We start from the raw sequence: 20,632 nt of genomic DNA on the forward strand, positions 1-20,632 counted from the left end.
TTTTATTTGTGTGTATTATTTTATGTTTACTTAAATATTTTATAAGTTTACTTATGAGTTTTTTTTAAATAACTGTCAATGCTCAAAAATAATAATCTATAATCTGAGATTGTAGCAATAAAAATGTTTTTTTCTTTAAAATATGGCAAATAATAGATTTTATTGTTTAAAACAGTGAGCTTATGTAAAGAAATGATAACTTAAAGTTTGACATTATTAAAATAACTGAATTTTGAGTAGTTATCACCATCAGGACTGCTGATGGTGAAAAATCAATATTCTACTGTGACCATGAGAGTTTAATGTGCTGCAGTTTATGAAAACACATGCAATTACAAAAAAGCCGGCAAATTACGAAAAGATCTTTATTCATTTGACAGCACACCTAAATGTATAATCCGCAAACAATTTATGAAAACACTGCATTTTCTCACAACACTCTCAAATAGCACAGAACACAATGGAAATGTTTCAAGGGGAAATTGCAGCCTGTTAAGCTCTCTCAGCATTCGTATATCAGTAAAAGTGTAATAAAAATATTAAAAATGTATTTATCAAGTATTAAACAGACACATTTGTGATGAATCTTGACAAATAATGTTCATGAACCTATGTGTAACTTTTTTAAATTGACATACGATGGCTAATATATTACAGTATGTGCTGTCCTTATCTGTAAAGTCACATCACTGAATTAATTTTGAAGAGGAGTGAAAATAATCAATGATGCAAAGTTCTTAAATTCTGCAAATTCAAATTCTGCTGTAAAGCAGCTGTATCAAGATAATAGTGTCATTGTTCTGCCAATGTTATTTCAGTTTAAATCAATAAATGCATCAAATTCAATAATTACATTCAGCTTTAGTGCCTATATGCTGTTAGTATTAAGTGTCTTATAGAACTCCTAAAAAAGTGAATAGTCATTTTAAAGGGATAGTTTATCCTACAAATGGAAAAGCTGTCATTATCTACTCACCCTTTACTTGTCCGAAATCTTTTTGAGTTTCTTTTTTCTGTTGAGCACAAGCAGATATTTGACCAGTGACTATGGTCAATATTTAGCTTTCTTAAAAATATCTTATTTTGTGTTCAACAGAATAAAGAAACTCAAAAACCTAAAACCTAAAAACAAACAAACAAACAAACAAACAAACAAACAAACAAAAACATTTAGGGAGAGTAAATGATGAGTTCATTTTAATTTTGGAGTGAACTATTCCTTTAAGATATTAGGTTACATGTTCCCCATGTTCATTATTATTTTCTGTTAACTTAAAATCCTAATTAGATTTTAACATTTATCACATATTTATATTTAATTTATAGCACATTATGATCATATAGTTAATTCTATTCTATACAGTTTTTTCTCAAATGCAGTGTATTTTAATTGACTGTTTGTGTGTGTCCAGATAAATGAGACAGGCTGTGCAACAGTGACTCAGTATGGCCGGAGCTCTCTGGTCTACAGCTGACCGTCCTCTGCCGGTGCGCGTTTCATTGACCAAGCACCGCTGAGCGAACCGTCAGCAGATGGCAATCACTGTCTGACATGACCTACTTACAGACCACAGCAGCACGATCCAATTAAGCACCCGCCTGCCTGCTGATGTGTGTACAAAATCTTTCCACTTCGAAGAATTGAGCTTCTTTTGTCTATACGAAAGCAAACAATTGCGAATTTAAGCAATTTGCGTAAAGAAAATTAGAAGACGCTGTAAAATAAAGGAGTCAGTTAATGACTGTTCTTTTGGTGTGTTATTTTTGAGATCAAACTGCATGTTTTGTGATATGTGAAGTTGTAAGTAGACTATTTTTTACATGTTGTCAAAAAGCAGTAAGTAGGCAATCATTTTCTTAGTTTCTCCTTAGACAAATTCAACTGCTGTTTGTTGGAATCTACAGTATTTAGATAGAGTTAAAATGAGCCCTTTTCTTGCTAGTATTTAAATGCTTAGTTTTACCGCAAAATAAAAATTGAGTCATAATTTACTCACATTGGCGTTCTTATAGCATACCGTATGCCCAAATTCTTTTACTTTTTTGTGCATCAAAAGACATCTCATCCAAATAGTGAAATGAACCGCCAACTTATCCAGCATATGTTTTATGCAGCAGATGCCATTCCAGCTGCAACCTAGCACTGGGAAACAGCCATACACACTCATTCACACACTATGGCCGATATAACCTATTCGATTGACCTATAGCCAGTAGATTTAACCTAAAAGCAAGGTAAGCAGCTACTTAGGGCCCCTGGAAATAAAGGGGCCTTGACCAATGCCAAGAAGCCTATTAATCATATAGTTCTTTTAAACATTTTCTGTCATATGTTGTAAAATCGCAGTGGCGCAGAAGGTAATGCTGTCGCCTCACAGCAAGAAGGTGACTGGTTCGAGCCTCAGCTGGGTCAGTTGGCGTTTCTGTGTGGAGTTTGCATGTTCTCCCTGCGTTCACGTGGGTTTACTCCGGGTGCTCCGGTTTCCCCTACAGTTCAAAGACATGGGGTACAGGTGAACTGGGTAGGCTAAATTGATTGACCGTAGTGTATGAGTTTGTATGGATGTTGCCCAGAGATGGGTTGCAGCTGGAAGAGCATCCTCTGCGTAAAACTTGCTGGATAAGTTGGCGGGTTATTCCACTGTCGCGACCCTGAATTAATAAAGGGACTAAGCCGAAAAGAAAATAAATTAATGAATGTTGTAATATCTTTCTATAACCGTTAAGATTTTAATGTTATTACTTCTTTTAAAAATCAGGGGCTCGATGAATGATGGAGTGTTCTTTCCATACTGCACATGCAAATATTGAAATCTAACCCCAAATATGGCTAAGTAAGTGTACAAGTTTGTAAACTTTTTTTTTTGTGGATTTATGTGTTTAATTTTACATTAAGAAGAAAAGGTTCCAATTAAAATGTATTTTTAAAATGCAGTTTATTTACAAAAAAATAAATAAAATTCCAAAACGAACCTACAGAGAAAAGAAATCTATAAAGAAAGAGAATGTTTTGAAATTCGATGCTTGAGCCCAATACCAGGAATTGCTTAGGGCCCCCAAATCACTAAGTCTGCACCCTGCTTAAAGCGCATGTGTTTGGACTGTGGGGGAAACCGGAGCACCCATAAGAAACCTATGCCAACATAAGGAGAACATGCAAACTCCACACAGAAATGCCAACTGGCCCAGCTGAGACTCAAACCAGTGACCTTCTTGCTGTGAGGCGACAGTGATAACCACTAAGCCACCATGCATGCAAATAATATACATTATTCAAAGTGCTTTACACACTAGGCTTTAGTAACTAAAATGATGATTTTCACCTTGCCTTCACTAGCACTAAAGTTCATCCCTAAAAAGCATACGAGCTGCGAGAAATAAAAAAAATCCATAAATAAAAGTCACAAAAGACATTTCACGAGGTAAATAACTTCTGTGTTCACATTCATCTATCATCTGTCACTTTGACTTACAGTATATGACAACCAGACAGATGTGTAAAAGTTACTGGAGTAAATGCAAAGTTACTCTACTTAAGTATGCTCTTGTTAAGCGTTTTACTAAATTGTTCAATATGTACTGTTTAGTCAATAGTCAATTGCATTTCTAATAGTCAATGCAGTTACATTTGTTACATTTTAATGGCACTTTATTATTTTATAGTTTATTTATGCTCAAAAATATTGATTTTAGCATCTGAGGGAGATTGAATATTCTATATCTTCTATTCTATATCAAGATTCTATATCTTGTTTTGCCATGATGCTTTAACAGCTATTGTTGAATGCTGAATAGTTGTCACATCATATGAGATGTACTTCAACTGAATTTAAGGGACAGTGCATCCAAACATGAAAAAAATCCTCACCATTTATTCACACTTGTGTGGTTCTTAACTGTTATGAATTTCCTTCTTCTCTTGAACACCAAACAAGATATTTTGGAGAATGCTAGAAATAAGCAGCCATTGACATCCATAGGGGGAAAATACTAAAGATTTCAATAGGTGCCTTTTCCAGCATTCTTCAGTGTGTCTTCCTTTGTGTTCAGCAGAAGAAAAAAACTCAAACAGGTTTGAAACCATTAGAGGATGAGTAAATGATGGCAGAATTTTCATTTTTGGCTGAACTATCCCATTAAAGTGGAGGATGACAGTATTGTATTCTGCAAAACTGGTTGGCAGCAGAATCATATCTTGCAACAATGACACTTGTATTGAACTAAACACAATCAAGAATAAACTGACTTGAGTTAAACTGTAACCTCGCTGCCTCTTCTAGAACTGCACTTCACAGCGGTACATCTACATTTACTCATTTAGCAGATGCTTTTGTCCAAATAAGTGGCTTACAAATGAGGAAGACATTAAATGACTCATCATAAAGAGGCAATACACACAGGAGGTGGTAATATCACAGAGGCACTGAAATTGCTTAGACAAATACCAACCCATGCTCATTCTAAACACGTACATCTATATACATTCCTGGAGAGCGCAAAATATGTTCCAGGAGCTACTTTTTTTGCAGTTTTTGGTTTCACAAATCCACTCGAGGCTGCTGTATACACTTTTTGAGATCTCAGATTCCTCTCACGAGTGCCATTCACACCTGCTGTTCTCGCATCACTGTCGACTGACTGACCCAACATCCTTCCCAAAACCCAACCAATAGTGTTTTCAAAAGCACCAATTGACCCGCAATTGAGCCTATGTTACAGTATGCTAGGGAAAAGCCTCATTCACACTACGAGCAACTTGCATATCGACAACTGACCGTTCATTTCAACGGAGAGCGAGTGACCCTCCGTCTATGCGAGCGGCGGCCACCATTGGCAACCAAGTGGCGGTGTCGAGTGACGCAACAAAGTTGAGAATCCTTTAACTTTATGCAAATGAAAAGCAACTTTCTTAAGTGACAGCTAATAGGAGCACCAGTAGAGCTCACGTGATTCTCTCAGCTTGTTTAGAGGCTGGTTGTATTGGTGCTCTATATACCTTCACAGACCTGCGTTTGCAGCAGTTCGCCAACCAGAGCGACAGGCTGCTAAAAAGTCGCTGCTAGGCTCAATGATAAGTATTCTGAAAGTATTCCAATACTCATCATAGAAGAAATGAGTGAATCAGCACTCTGCATGGGATTTAGAAGATTGTTCCACCAGGGAGGAACAGTGCATGAAAAGGTTCTGGAAAATGATTTTGAGCCTCTCTATAATGCTACCATGAGGCAGTGCTCACTTATGCAGAGTTCAGACTGCACGATTTTAGCCCTGATTTTGACCCGCTGACTGGTTTTTAGAAGTCATAGACAAATGGATAAAATCATGGGTAAATCAGTGCTCGTTAGTATGAACTATCAAAGACGCGGTCTGAGAGAATTGCAGAAGAGTCGCCAATGTCTGCGAGATATTGGGCATGCTAAATATCTGGAGCTGTCTGTGATTCAAATCGTGTCATGTAAATGTGTTCTGATTGAAAATAACATCAGAGATAACCTACAACCAATGAGTAAGCAGCATTCACTAGTGTGGGTATCTGGAGGTCAGTGCGAGGTTGGGGGAGAAGTTAAAAGCGCTCATTTTCAGTTTATTTTGACCCAGGAAATGGAGGAAAAACTAGTGGAAATTTGGCAGGAGCACCCGTGCCTGTTTGACGTGTCATCTAAGCAATATCACAACCAGGTCGTAAAAAAGTATTTTTTTACTCAAATTTTTTTCAAGTAAAAATCGCTAATTCCCTACAAAACCAGGTGAGCTAAGTTGAATTAAGCACATTTTCTACCACACTTAAGCCTTCTTTTTCCATTAACGTAGTTAATAATGAAAGATATATTACATGACCTTGTTATTTCGATGTCACTTCTCACTTGTGTTTGGTTGTGAGATGTAGTTTGGACAATATTGCTTGTGTGATAGTCAAGCAGTGTGAAAACATCTGTGATATGACTACTTTGAAAATCACGCAGTCTGAACTCGGCATTACAGACTGCAGGCTCCAGGGGGGGTGTAGACTTTTAGGAGCAGGTGGAGGTAAAAGGATGCAGTACCTGTTCTGTATGCCAGCATCAATGACTTAAACTTGATGCATGTTTCATCTGGTAACCAGTGCAGGAAGGTAAAGAGAGATGTGAGATGGGCACTCTTGAGCTTGTTGAAGAACAGGGGCCTCATGTACAAAGACTTGTGTTGAATTAATACTAAAACATTGTGTACGGACAAAGCTGTACAGTAAATGTGCATACGCAGTAAAAAAAATCGGATGTATGAAATACTGCGTACGTGGAATCCCATGCATATTCTCTTTGTACATCCAAATTAACGTGAAACTCCATATGAATATGGTAATGACTCCACTTTGACAAAACCAAACAAAAAAGCAATGGCAAAAGCAAACAAGAAGAGAAACTTCACAGAATGTGAATTGGAGGTGCTCTTATCGGTGGTAGACTGGAGAAAAACTGTTATTTGCAAGTTTGTCCTCCGGAATTACTAAAAAAAATAATAATTGAGTGGGAGAGTTTAGCTGACCCGGTTAAAGGAGGGGGTTCTGAACATCGCCCTGTATACGAATAAAAAAAAAAAAGATCTGATGTGAAGGTGCAGGTTAAGAGGAGAACAGCGGCGCACTGTCAAAGTGTGGACTGAACAGGCGGGGGAACAGGGGAAGCTGAACTAATATCCTTTGAGGAGAGAGTTTCCTCAATTGTAGGTGACACTTTACTGTCTGGAGTAGTATCCTTGTCTGTGGGAAACACAGATGTATTAGAGGAACACTTTGTTAGGGTGGTATAGCAGCACCCCTCGGCTCTTATCAAGGCAGCGCCACTGGCATTTCAGCTGCCCAATCGCCTGCTCTGACCGAGTGCAAGAATGGGCATCATTGCATCGGCACTCTTGGTCAGTTTGTGGGTTGTTGAGGGGGTTAACAGCCATGTCTTTAATGGATAACCGCGGTCTCCTGACAGGCAGTTAAATAATTACGCTTAATAAAATAAAATACAAATAAAAACTTAGCTGATATAATATTTTTAAATACATCACTCACCAAGAAGCCACCCATCGCGCACCCTGCCACCTTGGAGCCTCCTCCAAACACACACAAGAAATACACATATGCCAGACATGAATTTGGCAGGGACCAGTGCACATTCATTCTTTCATTCATTCTTTTCTTGTCGGCTTAGTCCCTTTATTAATCTGGGGTCGCCACAACGGAATGAACCGCCAACTTATCCAGCATGTTTTTACACAGCGAATGCCCTTCCAGCCGCAACCCATCTCAGGGAAACATCCACAAACACTCATTCACACACACTAATACACTACAGACAGTTTAGCCCACCCAATTTACCTGTACAACATGTCATTGGACTGTGTGGAAAACCAGAGCACCCGGAGGAAACCCACGCGAACGCAGGGAGAACATGCAAACTCCACATAGAAACGTCAACTGAGCCAAGGATCAAACCAGCAACCCAGCAACCTTCTTGCTGTGAAGCAACAGCACTACATCGCCCCACCAGCGCACGTTCTAATGTGCAAAGTTTTTGTGCGTACTATGCAGCGTTGATACATAGGCCTCAGAAGAGCTGCAGAGTTTATGGACCATTTAAAGAGGTTTAAGGGTGCAAAATGTGAGTCCAGCTAGAGGAGCACTATATACCATTTCAATGTAGTAATGTCATTGGCCCATGAATATTTCCTGCTTGTCATCAAACTATGTCATAACTGTAACAAGAGGTAATTCAATCACAACTTAATGTCATAACAGCTGTCATAACATTATTTAACAATATGTGGCTCTTTTTGGATTCTCAGAAGCTCTAGAAATGAAAAATGTAAAACAGCAACTACGTTGGGATCTTTGTTTTTGCTTACATCCCTCAAAATGATCTATAGTCCAGCCTAGACACCACAAGAGTTTGGATCAGAAGTTATACTTAAACTACAAATGACCCTGTAGACTATCAAAGTTGCTTTACAGCAGAATCTGATTTATCTCCATAGCTGTGCTTTACAGAACTAATTCAGCTATTTTTCTGTTAAAGTTTTTGTAAAGTTGCTGTAAGATAATAGGCCTATGTATTGTTTGAAGTGCCATAGATACAAAAATGTAAAACTGGGCTTTGACTGTTCATTTTACTGGCATCATTTTTGCAATCCAGCTGTATCCTACAGAAGATGATAGCTCAGTTTACTCAGTTCAAGTTTTGTTCTTTTCTGAAGTCAGCTAAGAGACTTTCAAACCTCAAGAGAGTAACAAAGGCTTCTATGGCAGTGAACCCAAAGTTCTATTAGCCTATATACACGTACAAAACATGCACCCCAAACACACACACAACTCGCGCTCATAAATGCGCGCATAAACTCGTTGGTCCAGTTGGGGGTTACGAGTGACGCAACATTCAAGTCATTCCGCTCAAGCATTTCACAGCCACAAACTAATAAGCTGGCAAAATGCACCTTATGAAACCATAGTCCTTACATAACATAACTGCCTACAGAACTCCCACGTCATTTTGGTATCTCGAACGCAACTTGATTATTATTGTTTTTAATGTGTGGTAAGCTATTTGTAATATTCTGCTAAATCTGGTATCCCCTCCAAATGTAACCCCCTCTGTTTCCGCACGAAGAGCTTGCCTCACTGAGACACGGCCCCCTTAATTCTCCGCCGATGACATTCTCTGGCCGCCGTTCAAGCAGTCGGAGAACGGAGAAACGAAGAGACCGGCGGGAGGGCGCTTTGGCGAGCACGCGCTGCGGAGGGCGCGCGCTCACCCCTCCGCTGACTCTGGCGAATCCGGTCCGGTCACGCCCCTTCGCTCCTTTTAAGGTATGACGACGGCTGATGACGTAAAGTGTGAGGTGTGTGCGTTGGAAAATGAACATCAGTGAATGAAAAAAGCGCTCTGGAAGTCACTCATTGCCCACAGAAACGGTGCCGGTTATGTAACTCTATTTCATGTGTAAGGCAAGGAAGGCAAATAAGCGCTCTCGGTGCTTCTCGTCGCTGGAGGTTCCTAGCAACTTTTCCGTTGAAGTCGGTTTCTCATCGCTGCCTCTGATTAGGTGAGTTCAGCCGGTTGTTGCTTGGTTTAGTTTGTGAAATTAGAGCACGCGATAAGTGTGTCATTGTGTTAAAGGCGCCCGGTGCAAGCACCCATAACGGGTTGACATGCAGCTGTGGTCATTTCAAGCATACAGTTAAAGTTGCGGTGTTTATATCGATTTTAAGTAGAGAGAACTGTGTGAATTAGTTTTATCTTGTGTTAAATTCCTTTATTATTCTCTCAGTGATGTGATGGATTAGTTTCTTATATAGGCAGGACAGTTTCTGTACTTTTGAAATGACAGAGCTATTCCAAGAATGAAGATGAAGAAGTTACTACTGTGATATCTGTGTCAGATGGAATGGCAGATTATTCTGAGCGCGGCTCTGCATATACATATTCATTGACTGGCCGAGTTGACGTCTCTCTGTGTGCTTTTAATCGAGGTCAAGAGGAGCAGCAGGGTAACAAAGTCATGTCTAGTCTGTTTTTACGGTTTCCTATGGGTTTTAGTTATACAGAGTGCTTTGGTGAAACGTTGCCAATATGACAATGAAAGTTTGAAGGGAATAAAAGCACTTATGAAAATATTGCAAGTTATGTAACACATGACTTGAGAATCATGAGCCGGTGGCAGTGACGTCATGCCCTGGATTTCGTTGAGAGGAATAAAAAGTTCACTGCTGACGCTTTGTTGTGCGCAGTCGCCCCTTCAGTTTTGTTTTGCGTTCACATTCAGGCGTAGCATTTTAGTGTCTTGTTCATTTGTCGTTCTAGAAAGTTACCAAACGGAAGCAAGTTGTGAATTATTTGAAATATTCATCACTGAGATTGTAGGTTACCATATGGAGGCTTTAGGTGTGTTTAATAGGTCGATAATTGTATGTGTATACATAAAGCCACAGAAGTGTCTATACGTGACAGAGCCTCTGAGTGTCGGTCAGTCCTCAATCTGATTGTTTGACTTTTTTGTTCTGTGGTTGCCTGAATGAAACACAAGTGGGAAGTCTATAGACACAATCATTTACTTTATTTCACTTCATGTATTAAGTAGGGCAATGTGCACACTTTTTTTTTAAATCAGTTGAACCTGTGTTTTCCTGACCTGTTTAAATCATGAATCCATGTATCCATCCTCTTCTAGCTAGATCTTTTTTACTCTTTCCTCTCATCTAGATTTCTGTTGAAGCTAAAAGAGTCCGACCAGTACCTGGATGAGATGTTAATGGGACAGCTATTTCATGGGTTGCTGGCATTGATGAGGCCAGCAGATGGTGCTCATCCTGCACTTTATGTAAATTATAATTGCCCTTAAGATTGATGGTGGCACCATTCTTCACATGAGATGTTGAATTGAAGTTCTGGTTCTCAGTGGTCCTAGAAATCCTTGTGAGTTTCTTGAAAAATACAAGGCTTGTGACCTTCAGAGTTGCGCATTGGCTGCTTAGCATCCCTATATTCTTTCCATGGGTGTTATTGCACTTTGTTGGAGGTTGCACAGTGCTTTGTAAGTAAAAAATGCTAAAAATGAGCAGATCTGAACAGAATTTTTTTTATTTTTACTAATATGATCACATCATGGGTAAAATTCAGACCTGTGGTCTTTCTGAACACAGAGCACACAGGCTTATGATCCAGGAGTTCTTTGGGTTTTTGGAAGGAGGTGACAGGATCATGTTGTCTATATACTTGGGCAACAGCTATTATAACATCCCATCTTGAACAAGAGAATCAGATCTATCTGATGACCAGTTAGATTAAATTCTCTACTGCTGGTTCCAATCCTCTGAAGATACACATGTTACTCTTTCCCTTTTAAAATGGAAATCTAAATCATGGTCTGAACTGCTGCTGCTTCCATCTGTTTACCCAGAGGTTCTCAAAGTGGGGGTCGCGGGACAATGAAGGGGGGTCGTCTGGTGATTTTCAAAAATCAATTAATTTTTATTAAACCTTAAGACTTACTGTATTTTATCAATAACCTACTGAAGAGGGAAAAAAAATAGTCGTTTATAGTTACTATAAACTATATAGTTACTATAGTAGCTTATAGTTAATAGTTCTATTGGATTGCGACTTCTCTGGTAATTACATTATACTAAAGACACAGCAATACTGTCAGATGCAGCAGATTGATTTTATAACACCAGGTTAAACTTTCTTGCCCATTTACAGCACTGACATACATTTAAAAAAAACAAAGAATAGACTTAGGTCTATTGGTGTGTTTGTGTGCGTCCTTGCATACAAGGTTTCTGTATTTATAACCACCACCTCAGAGAATATTGGGGGTCACGAGTCACTGGCATTGTCATTTTGGGGGTCGCGGGCTGAAAAGTTTGGGAACCCCTGTGTTTACCAACTATCAAACTTACAAACAGCATGAGATTTTCAGAGTGTCTTGCTTTGTAAGTGGACTGTTTGACTTTTATCAGCTTTCTGTTTTTATATTGCCTCTTTCAACAGGAGCAATTCACAGCATACTACTTGTGTTTTATGAGAACAAGAACATTGTAAACACAAGCTGGCTGTTTTGATTTTTAAGCTGAATCAAATCTAGTTTGCAAGCTATTTTAATAAGATAAAGCAACAAAAATGCATGCTGTTGTTACATATTGGTCATATCACTTTTACAGTACACTTGATTATGTAGTTGTGGTATATTGGGAAAGACTGTGAATCCGCCTGTGTCATGGCTAATTAACTAAGCAGTTCACTAGCCATATTAGCAGTGCACTGATCTGTCTTAATGAAGGGTTATACAAATTTAGCATCGTTTTGTGCCTTTACTTTGATGCATATGGAATGACATTCATGTTTTAGAGGTCTACTGAATTTATTGTTCAAGAAAACAATAGTTGTTTGTTTGCAGTCAGATAGTCACATGCTGACCAGACCATGCAAATGTACTGTTAACAATGCTTGCCTATGTCTAAAATCAGTCCACCCCCTCTCTTCCCCAAAAACTTTCTTTTTAAGGTACCATCCATTTTTAATGGGGTCCAAAAACACATAGGACCTGTCCAAATACCTGCACTTGTGGCCTTGACAATCTCCTACTTGTCTTGTGATATAAGTCTTGTATTTGGCCCAAGTTGGCACGATAACTGCTAGTGTGCATATTGATCTGTTGCTTACTCAAAAGGACACACTTAAAGTGATAAATGGAGGTGTTTGCTTAGCTTTATTTGAATTTTTAATACCTAATATTATAAAAAAAATTTAATTCTAACAGCACCTTGAAGCATTACATATTGTTATGTGTTTTTTAAGTGTCATCATAGTTGAGTAAACTTGTAGTGCAGTGGTTGGGAGAGTACTAAATAATTTTTTTTCCAGTCCCATTTGGTCAAATAGCAAAAGAGCAACTCCATGACTGTTTTCAAAACTTTCAAAAAAGAAAAAAAAAGATTCATGGTGTATTTTCTAACTATTGTTTTAGAAGTTTGATGCAAAGGTCATATAAGGCAGTGTTTCTCAACCACGTTCTAGAGGACCACCAGCTCTGCACATAATAAATGTCTCCTTAACCAAACACACCTGATCTAGATCATAAGCTCATTAGCAGAGACTGAAAGACCTGTAATGGTTGTGACAGACAAAAGAGACATCCATAACATGTAGTGTTGGTGGTCCTCCAGGAACATGGTTGAGAAACACTGATGTAAGGTATAGTTTTATAAATGTACATACAGTTTTTTTAAAATAAACTTTTGAGGATTTAAGATGCTGAGGCTCTATTGAGTGCACTCATTCAGTCTCATAATGCAGCTCAGTCATTAGTGTATCATCCATTCCTTGTGTAGTTAAATTACACACTTTTTGACACTAAATTTGTTTACTTGTTTTCATTGACTCATTCTATATACTAGCAGACAAGTATTGGACCAGCACATGATTCTTTGTGAGTGTTTAAATAGGGAGGCTGATGAGACAAAAGTGCCTTTTTTGGGTCCCCTATCGATTCATCCCTTTGAAGCTCTCGTTCCCAAGGAGGGATTAAGGCATAGGGATGACTCCTTCAGAATGGAACATGCCCTTAATTACTGATGTAGGTTATAGTAAATGAGGAAAATCTTGGATACAGTCTCTGTGATTCCTCTCTTTTACAAAAATTCTGACTGTTAGTTCTTTGGCTTGAATGTCACTATGAATAGTGACTAGTCTGAATGACTAGACTTTGCCTTGAACGTTACTTCTGCTGGTTGAACATCTGAGTAGACCTGTAACAATAAATTATTTTTGTCGTGCAATATATTGTCACAGAAATTGCTGCGATAAGCAATATTACTGAGATCCTTTCATGCCACTGATTATATAATTATAATAAAATGGCATAGTAATGTAAATAGCCATAAACACTTTCAAGGGACATAGACTTTCCATTATTGAAGTTATTTAGATCAATTTAGGGACAGTAATCAGGTAAATTGGCTAAATAAGGATGTGCTTTTTTAAACAGGTGACGTCAACAGGTGATTGGAATTATGATTTGGTACGAATACAGGTACTTGACTGGCCTGCCCACAGTCCCGACCTGTTTCCAATAGAGAATGTGTGGCGAATGTTAAAGCTCAAATTGCGTCAATAAACAATCTACTGTTGCCAATCTTAGGACTTGTTTGCAGGAAAAATGGGACAAAATTACACTTGAAAATATGTAGACAAAGACTTTCCATTAAGGTAATTTAGATTCTGTAATTTGATGTTAAAAAGGTATGAGTATGTTAACGGTACATTAAAAAGGTTGATGATAAAATGTCCTATTATATATACACTATTACTATTATATTTACACTAAATCAAATAGTAAAATTGCTTTAAGAATATTTGTTAATTTGTAAATATTTATTGCTACTCCAAAAATTATTGAGGTCATGTCTAAGTATTGCACGAGAAGTCAATTTATTGATTATTGTGACAGGCTTATGTCTGAGGCATAAACTGCACAAAATGCCAATCACTTGTGACGTTATCATCTGTTGATGCCACTAAATATATTCCATGCCAGACCATTATTGTAGAGACATCAAATTAACATGTTTACACACCTACAAATGACACTGACCAAACAAACTGGAATTGGTTGGTTTAGATGTGATTCAGGGGTGGCTCTTGTGGTGTCATTAACCAATGAAGCTGTAAACCAATCTAATTATTTAACCATCAGTCTAAGTGAAGTTTTATGAACTAATCTTGAGAGGAGCCCTTGATATGATTGATTGCTGTTGGTCTCTCATCTGCGATCATTAATAAATCATTCAGATTAATCCAAACCTACATTAAATACCCCATTTCACCTTACTTTTCTTATTTTGTCCACCCCATCCACCCCTTTCCCTCCTTTACCAGTGGGAGCTCTCAAGAACTACCTGATTTCGGACCCCCTTACATGCTAATTTACCAGTCGGGAGCCCCGGGTTCAGTTATCTCCACGCTCGGGGTTCCCTCCCGGGACAGCATGCCCAACCTGCTATTAGTATCAAGCAATATCTAAGTGTGAACTCTTGAAATATGTGATTATAAGACTAGTACTTTCCTGGCTGTTGATTGGCTCTTGATGTCCAGAAATCAGAATAGTCCAGGTGTAAACGGGAAGTCTTCTGTGTTATGTGGCTTGCTTTATTTCTGTTTTTGTGCTTAATGGATATCGTTCATTCATATTCTATCTTCAGGCTTTTAAATCCATTGTACTGTGTAGGCAGACGGATGTGCCCTGTTCTGATCTAAATGTTAAGTGTTTCTGAATAAAGGTTCTCATTAGTAAAAAACCAAATAGAGTGACTCACAAAAAAAAAAAAAGAGAAAAAAAAAAGCCTCAGCGGAAACTTGGGGTGGAGAGGGCATATGACAGGTACACCCCCTCCGGTAACAGTGTTAGGTAACAGATGACACAGTGGCCACTGCTGGGCTGTTACAGAGCTTTCACACTGGGAAAACTGGGTTACTGGGACACGGCCTGCAAGCTTCGCCCTAGCACGCAGGCAAGCATATCAATGTGACTCGGCAGGCAGAAATGGCATTGAGCTGTTGCTGCGCCTGACATCGTTTAGAGAAGTGCTGGCCCTTTAAGAGCTCTCAGAGCAGTGCTGAATGTTCAAATCCTGTGTCAGATCTACAGCCTCCGAGCCACAAGAACAGAGCATGAAGCTGAAAAACACTGAAAATGAAAGATTCAGCAGAGAGAGAGAGAGAGAAATAAATAAAGATAGAGAGGAGTACCTGTTTAAATGGAGATAGAAATTTAGCCTCTGGCTTGTATAACACATGATCAAAGAAATGACTAAATGCAAGGGTTATTACACTTAACTGAAGCTAAAATCAGATAAAATATTATTTATTAGTTTAAAGCTAATATAAGTCTTGCTACTTGAAGCAAATGTTAACTCTATTTTTTTTAAAACTTATTAATTTCAGGTATTTTTCAATAAGATATTTTTCATTTTTATTTAGTTTAATCAGAATAAGAATGAGATTTAAAAGTGTGGTTTTTCAGGAGTTCAGGGTGCAAGCATGCATACATATCAAAATAAGAACAGAAGGACATTTTCAGTGCTCCGCATAGTTAAGTAAACCCCAATATTTGTATCCACTTCTCAGTGATTATAGGCTATGTATTTTTGGTGCTTTAAAAAAAAAACAGATTTATTAAACAGATATATTTATTCAAACAATATTTTAGTCACCAAAAATATTTATAAATTGAAATTCAAGTTGAATATCGCAAAAAAAATAATAAAAATACAGGCAACAAAATTTCAACAAAATTTCTTACGTTTTTGCTTCTCTTGATATTTCCTCTTTTTTTTAAATTTGTCTTTAATATTTTCTATAACATATAAAATTGGCTGTAAATGTTTTTGAACCATTATTGTAATTCATTTTGTTAGATAAGCTCCAAATTTGGCTTCAGGGCTGACTAATCTAATGTATATGCACAAATATAATATTCTGTAGCTTCCTAATAAAAATATACATTTAAAAGAGAGATTTGCGAGGGGTGTACTTACAGTATATATGCTGACCAATGTTTATAAGTGAGAAAAAAAGAAAACAATTCAAAATAATTAAAAGTTAAATGGATGTACTTCTGCATTTTTGTGTGAAATGTGCATTGTTGACTTTTTAACTGTTTAAATATATAATAAATATAAATATTTTTATAAAATATTTACGTTGAGTAATGAAGTTTGCACTGTGCTTGCATTTTTTTTAAAACTTTTTAAACTTTTTTTTTCATTAATCTTGTCAATAATATTATTCAGAAGGTCATGATTCACACTCATTAAATAATCACGTTGTATAGTTTTTATTTTACAATCTTCAGGTGATACTAAATTTGGGAAAGCATTGTGCTGAAACATCTGTGTTTTGTTTCACCTAAAGAATGTAAAATAAAAACTATACAAAGCAATTATTTAATGAGCCTTCTGTATAAAAAATATTTACAATTAAGTGACTTTATTGTTTAGGTACACTTTAAAAAATTATATGATCAATTAGTCTGGACAACATGTGTTGTTATTAAACTAAGTTAATCATGTTCTAACTTGATTTTATGTTACGCAAGCTGTTTTATGTCAGTTTAATAAAAATATTAATTCAATGGACTCATAAGGTGATTTTGATTCGGCTTAACCTCTTAAAGTCAAGTGCTAATCTAAATTGGGTGTAAATGCAAAAGTTTGGTATCATTTTAAAGTAAAACCTTTGAATTTTCATAACACACTGTTGAAAGTGGTTAAAATAACTGTATATGTTGTCTGTGTTATAATAAACCCCTACAAAAAGAGGCCTTTTTTATTAACTCAAATTTGAAAGTGTACATTTTTTGACCTGGAAAAGTGGATTTTAACCACTTTTTAAATAAAATAATCAAAAAATTGTTGTTGTTGGACTTGTTAATTTTTTGTTTTGTTTATACAACTCAATACTATAACACAATATTTTAAGTTGTAGCAAATATATAGAGCAATATTTGGTGAAATACCTTCATATTTTTCTGTCAAAAAAAAAACAAACAAAAAAACTGGAAAAATCGTTATTTAGATTAATTGTTGTTGTTTTTTAAAGCTCTAAATGCTAATATTTTTATATTGGCAATATTTACATAAATTTGGCAATATTTACATAAATATTTTTAAATTTAAAAGAAATACAATTTTGCAAACCTTTATAGAGTAAAAACAATACAGCATTTTTAATTTAACCCATACCTAACATCCAGTTCATCCAAAGAAACTGTGAATTCTTTTTATTATTATTATTATTATTATTCATAAGACTGCTTATTCATGTTTAAGTAATTTGCATGAAAAATGCATTAGAGCAATAAAAAAAGTTATATGTTTGTTATGATGGAGTGGATTTGTTTTTTTGCCTAATGGTGTCAGATTTCTATTCATAAAATGCATGACTGGACGCTTATCAAGTGGACATGATCTCAATTTGCCCTCTAGTGGCAGCTGTAATGAACTTTCAGCTTGTTTTTAAATGACAGGTCATTATAGTTACACTGTAAACCTATAAAACTCTGCACTGTAAACAGATTGTAAAAGTTACTTTGTCATGATGACTACATGTTGTGTAGTGAAAGGGTTTGATCACAGTTCACAGCTTGTCAGATTGTTGGTGATAAATACATCCGTCTTCCACTTTGTGTTGTTTTTGCACAATGTTTTTGTTATTATAGATTCATAGTAAAGTATGGTATATAACAGTTGCTCATCCAGTTATGTTCTCTTTGCCTTGAGGTCGCTCAGGTGTTTGTGTAAGTTTGGCAGATGAAATGCTGCGTGAAGGATTTCTATGTTAAGTTGTAAAACATAGTTCGAGGGCAATATTGTTCTTTTGTGGAAGGAGTTTTTTTTCATACAAAAGATTTTACTACAGTCTTCTGAAGGCTTCTTTCTAAAGTGTGACGTAAATGTGACCACAACACAATTACACACTGGGCTCTTTTATCTGCCTCTTTCATTTGTTTTATTGTGTGTGTGTGTGTGTGTGTGTGTGTGTTTTTTTTTTGTTTTTTTTTGCTGAAATATTCCTTCTCCCTTTAATTCAATGTGTGTCATGTGCTTTTTCCTTGTCAATTCTTTTCTCTTCTTCATTTCTTTAGTGCTCTGTCCTTCCTTTGACTTTAATCAATTAGAGTCAAGCCAGTCAATTCCTCCATTCATGCTTCAATTAGACACACTTTGAGGCATCACTTACATTTCCTCTCTTGCTTTGATCTCGCTCTCATTTACATTCTCCGGCTCGTTCATCCCTATTAGTCCAAAATAACCTTTGTCAAAAGGGCTGAAAGAACTTAAATAAGATAGAAATGTGTTTTCCTGAAATGCAAATGTTTAATTAAAAGGCAATATTTAATACAAAATCCACATATACAGTGTAAAACAAAGTTGTTGTTTTTTTTAGTTTTTCGGTCATTTCTCATATTAACTTGCCAAACAAATCTCAACATTTTTCACGTAAATCTATAAATCTCTGTGTGATACTTGTTATCTTCAGATATCAGATTGTTTTTATTTGTTTTTAGCTTATTTGTTTTTAGTTTTTTTCTCTCTTTTTTTTTCATTCTTCGTATGTGGATTACTCAATTAGCTGAATTTGGTTATTGACGATTTGACACGATCCAGGATTGTTTCAATCTTCAAAACTCATCTGAGTTTTTGTCATTGCAAGTTTTACAAATTAAAATAAAATAAATGCAATATACACTCGTTCTACGAAATAAAAGTACAAAGAGGTTCAAAGAGAATATTTAAGGACTTTTTAGATACAAACACATACTATTTTAAGGTGTTGACCCAGTTTTAATACGATTTGTGTATGATAATAGACATGCACAATATTCTCGTTTTTTTTCTTTTTCTTTTTTCTGTTGCTTCTTTAAAGGAAAGGAATAATAATTCATGCATTCATGCACACTATTTGACAGCTAATATACTGGGGATTTGATGTTTTGCAAAAGTTGCAGACACCTTTATCAATATAAAAATGCTTTTTTGGTGCTAGATTAGTTTAGATTAATTAAACAGCCATTTATTAATTGAATCGTAAGAAAAAAATTTATTAGTTTCTATAATAAAAAAAATCCACTATAAAAGTAAAACAAAATAAATAGCTAAATACTCTTGACACGTGAAAGTGTAAAGCCTGCAACCCACAACAAATGGGTTAAGTCATTGTGTGTCATATTTAACAAACCGTTTACTACTAATTTTGTATAATTGCTCACATGAATAATTGAATATTAATGTCATTACGTTGTGCTGTCAGCCAATCGTTGCACTGCTGATCAATGGATCTGCCCTTCACAACACATGCAGCGATCTCAGATCAGTTCATCCAGACATTTAATCTGATTCGTGAACTTGTCTGAAGAACCAAATTTGCAAGAGATCAATTATCAAGATTAAAAAATTCAGGATCTGCTAAATAATCTTAGATTATTTAAGTGAGTTACGAGGGACCCCGGGTCACAAATAATTAAAACATTCTGCATCCTTTTAGAGGTGTCAAAGATTAGACACAATTTTGGTGTCTGCATCAAATCAGATTACAAGAAAAAGTGTTTTAAGTGTGTGAGTGAAATAATGCTCAAAATTGCCATTCAGTGTAATTATCTGGATTTGACTTAAATATCTGTATCTGATTTGATGTAATTATCTGGATTTGAAAAATAGAATAAAAAACATATAAAATGACACGTTAAGAATGTATATCTGTTTGTTTTAGTTTGTTTTTACACATTGAAATAAGTGTTAGGTTCATTAAATTAAAAGGAAATGACTAAATATCACTGGTTTAATACAACTGACAGTAATGTTCGTTCATTCATTTCTTTTTGGCATAGTCTCTATATTAATCTGGTGTCACCACAGCGGAATGAACCACCAACTTATCCAACATATGTTTCACACTGCGGATGCCCTTCCAGCAGCAACCCATCACTGGGGAACATCCAAACACCCTCATTCACACACGTACAACACGGATTATTTAGCTTAACCAATTCACCTGTACCACATTTCTTTGGACTTGTGGGGGAAACCAGAGAACCCGGAGGAAACCCACAGGAATGTGGGGAGAACATGCAAACTCCACATAGAAATGCCAACTGATCCAGCCCAGGCTCGAACCGACAGCACTACCTACTGCGCTACCGCGTCACCCCTTGACAGTAATACAACTGACTTAATGCAACTGACAGTAATACAACTGACTAAATATAATTGACAGTAATGCATCTGCCTAAAACAGCTTATAGTAATACAACTGACTTAATACAGCTTATACAACTGACTAAAATAACTGACTTAATGCAACTGACAGTAATACAATGGACTTAATATAACTGACCTAATATAACTGATTTAACACAACTGACTGTAATACAACTGACTAAACACAATTGACTTTATAACTGACTTAATTCAACTGACTTGATACAGCTTACAGTAATACAACTGACTAAAATAACTGAATTAATACACTTGACTTAATACAACTGACTGTATTATAACTGACTGTAATAAAACTCACTATAATAAAACTGACTTAATATAACTGACTAA

General features: G+C 36.3%; 1 protein-coding gene across 1 annotated transcript in view; it reads left to right on the forward strand.

Annotated features, from left to right (window-relative positions):
* Window positions 1–8,911: 8,911 nt before the first annotated feature.
* Window positions 8,912–20,632, forward strand: part of npas2 (neuronal PAS domain protein 2) — a 127,280-nt gene continuing 115,559 nt past the window's right edge. The window contains exon 1 of the mRNA XM_087251380.1: window positions 8,912–9,069. The gene's annotated coding sequence lies outside the window, so the exon portion shown is untranslated. The remainder of the gene's footprint in view (window positions 9,070–20,632) is intronic.

Source organism: Danio rerio, chromosome 5, assembly GCF_052040795.2.
Source record: "Danio rerio strain M-AB ecotype USA chromosome 5, GRCz13ab, whole genome shotgun sequence".
Taxonomy (NCBI): Eukaryota; Metazoa; Chordata; class Actinopteri; order Cypriniformes; family Danionidae; genus Danio; species Danio rerio.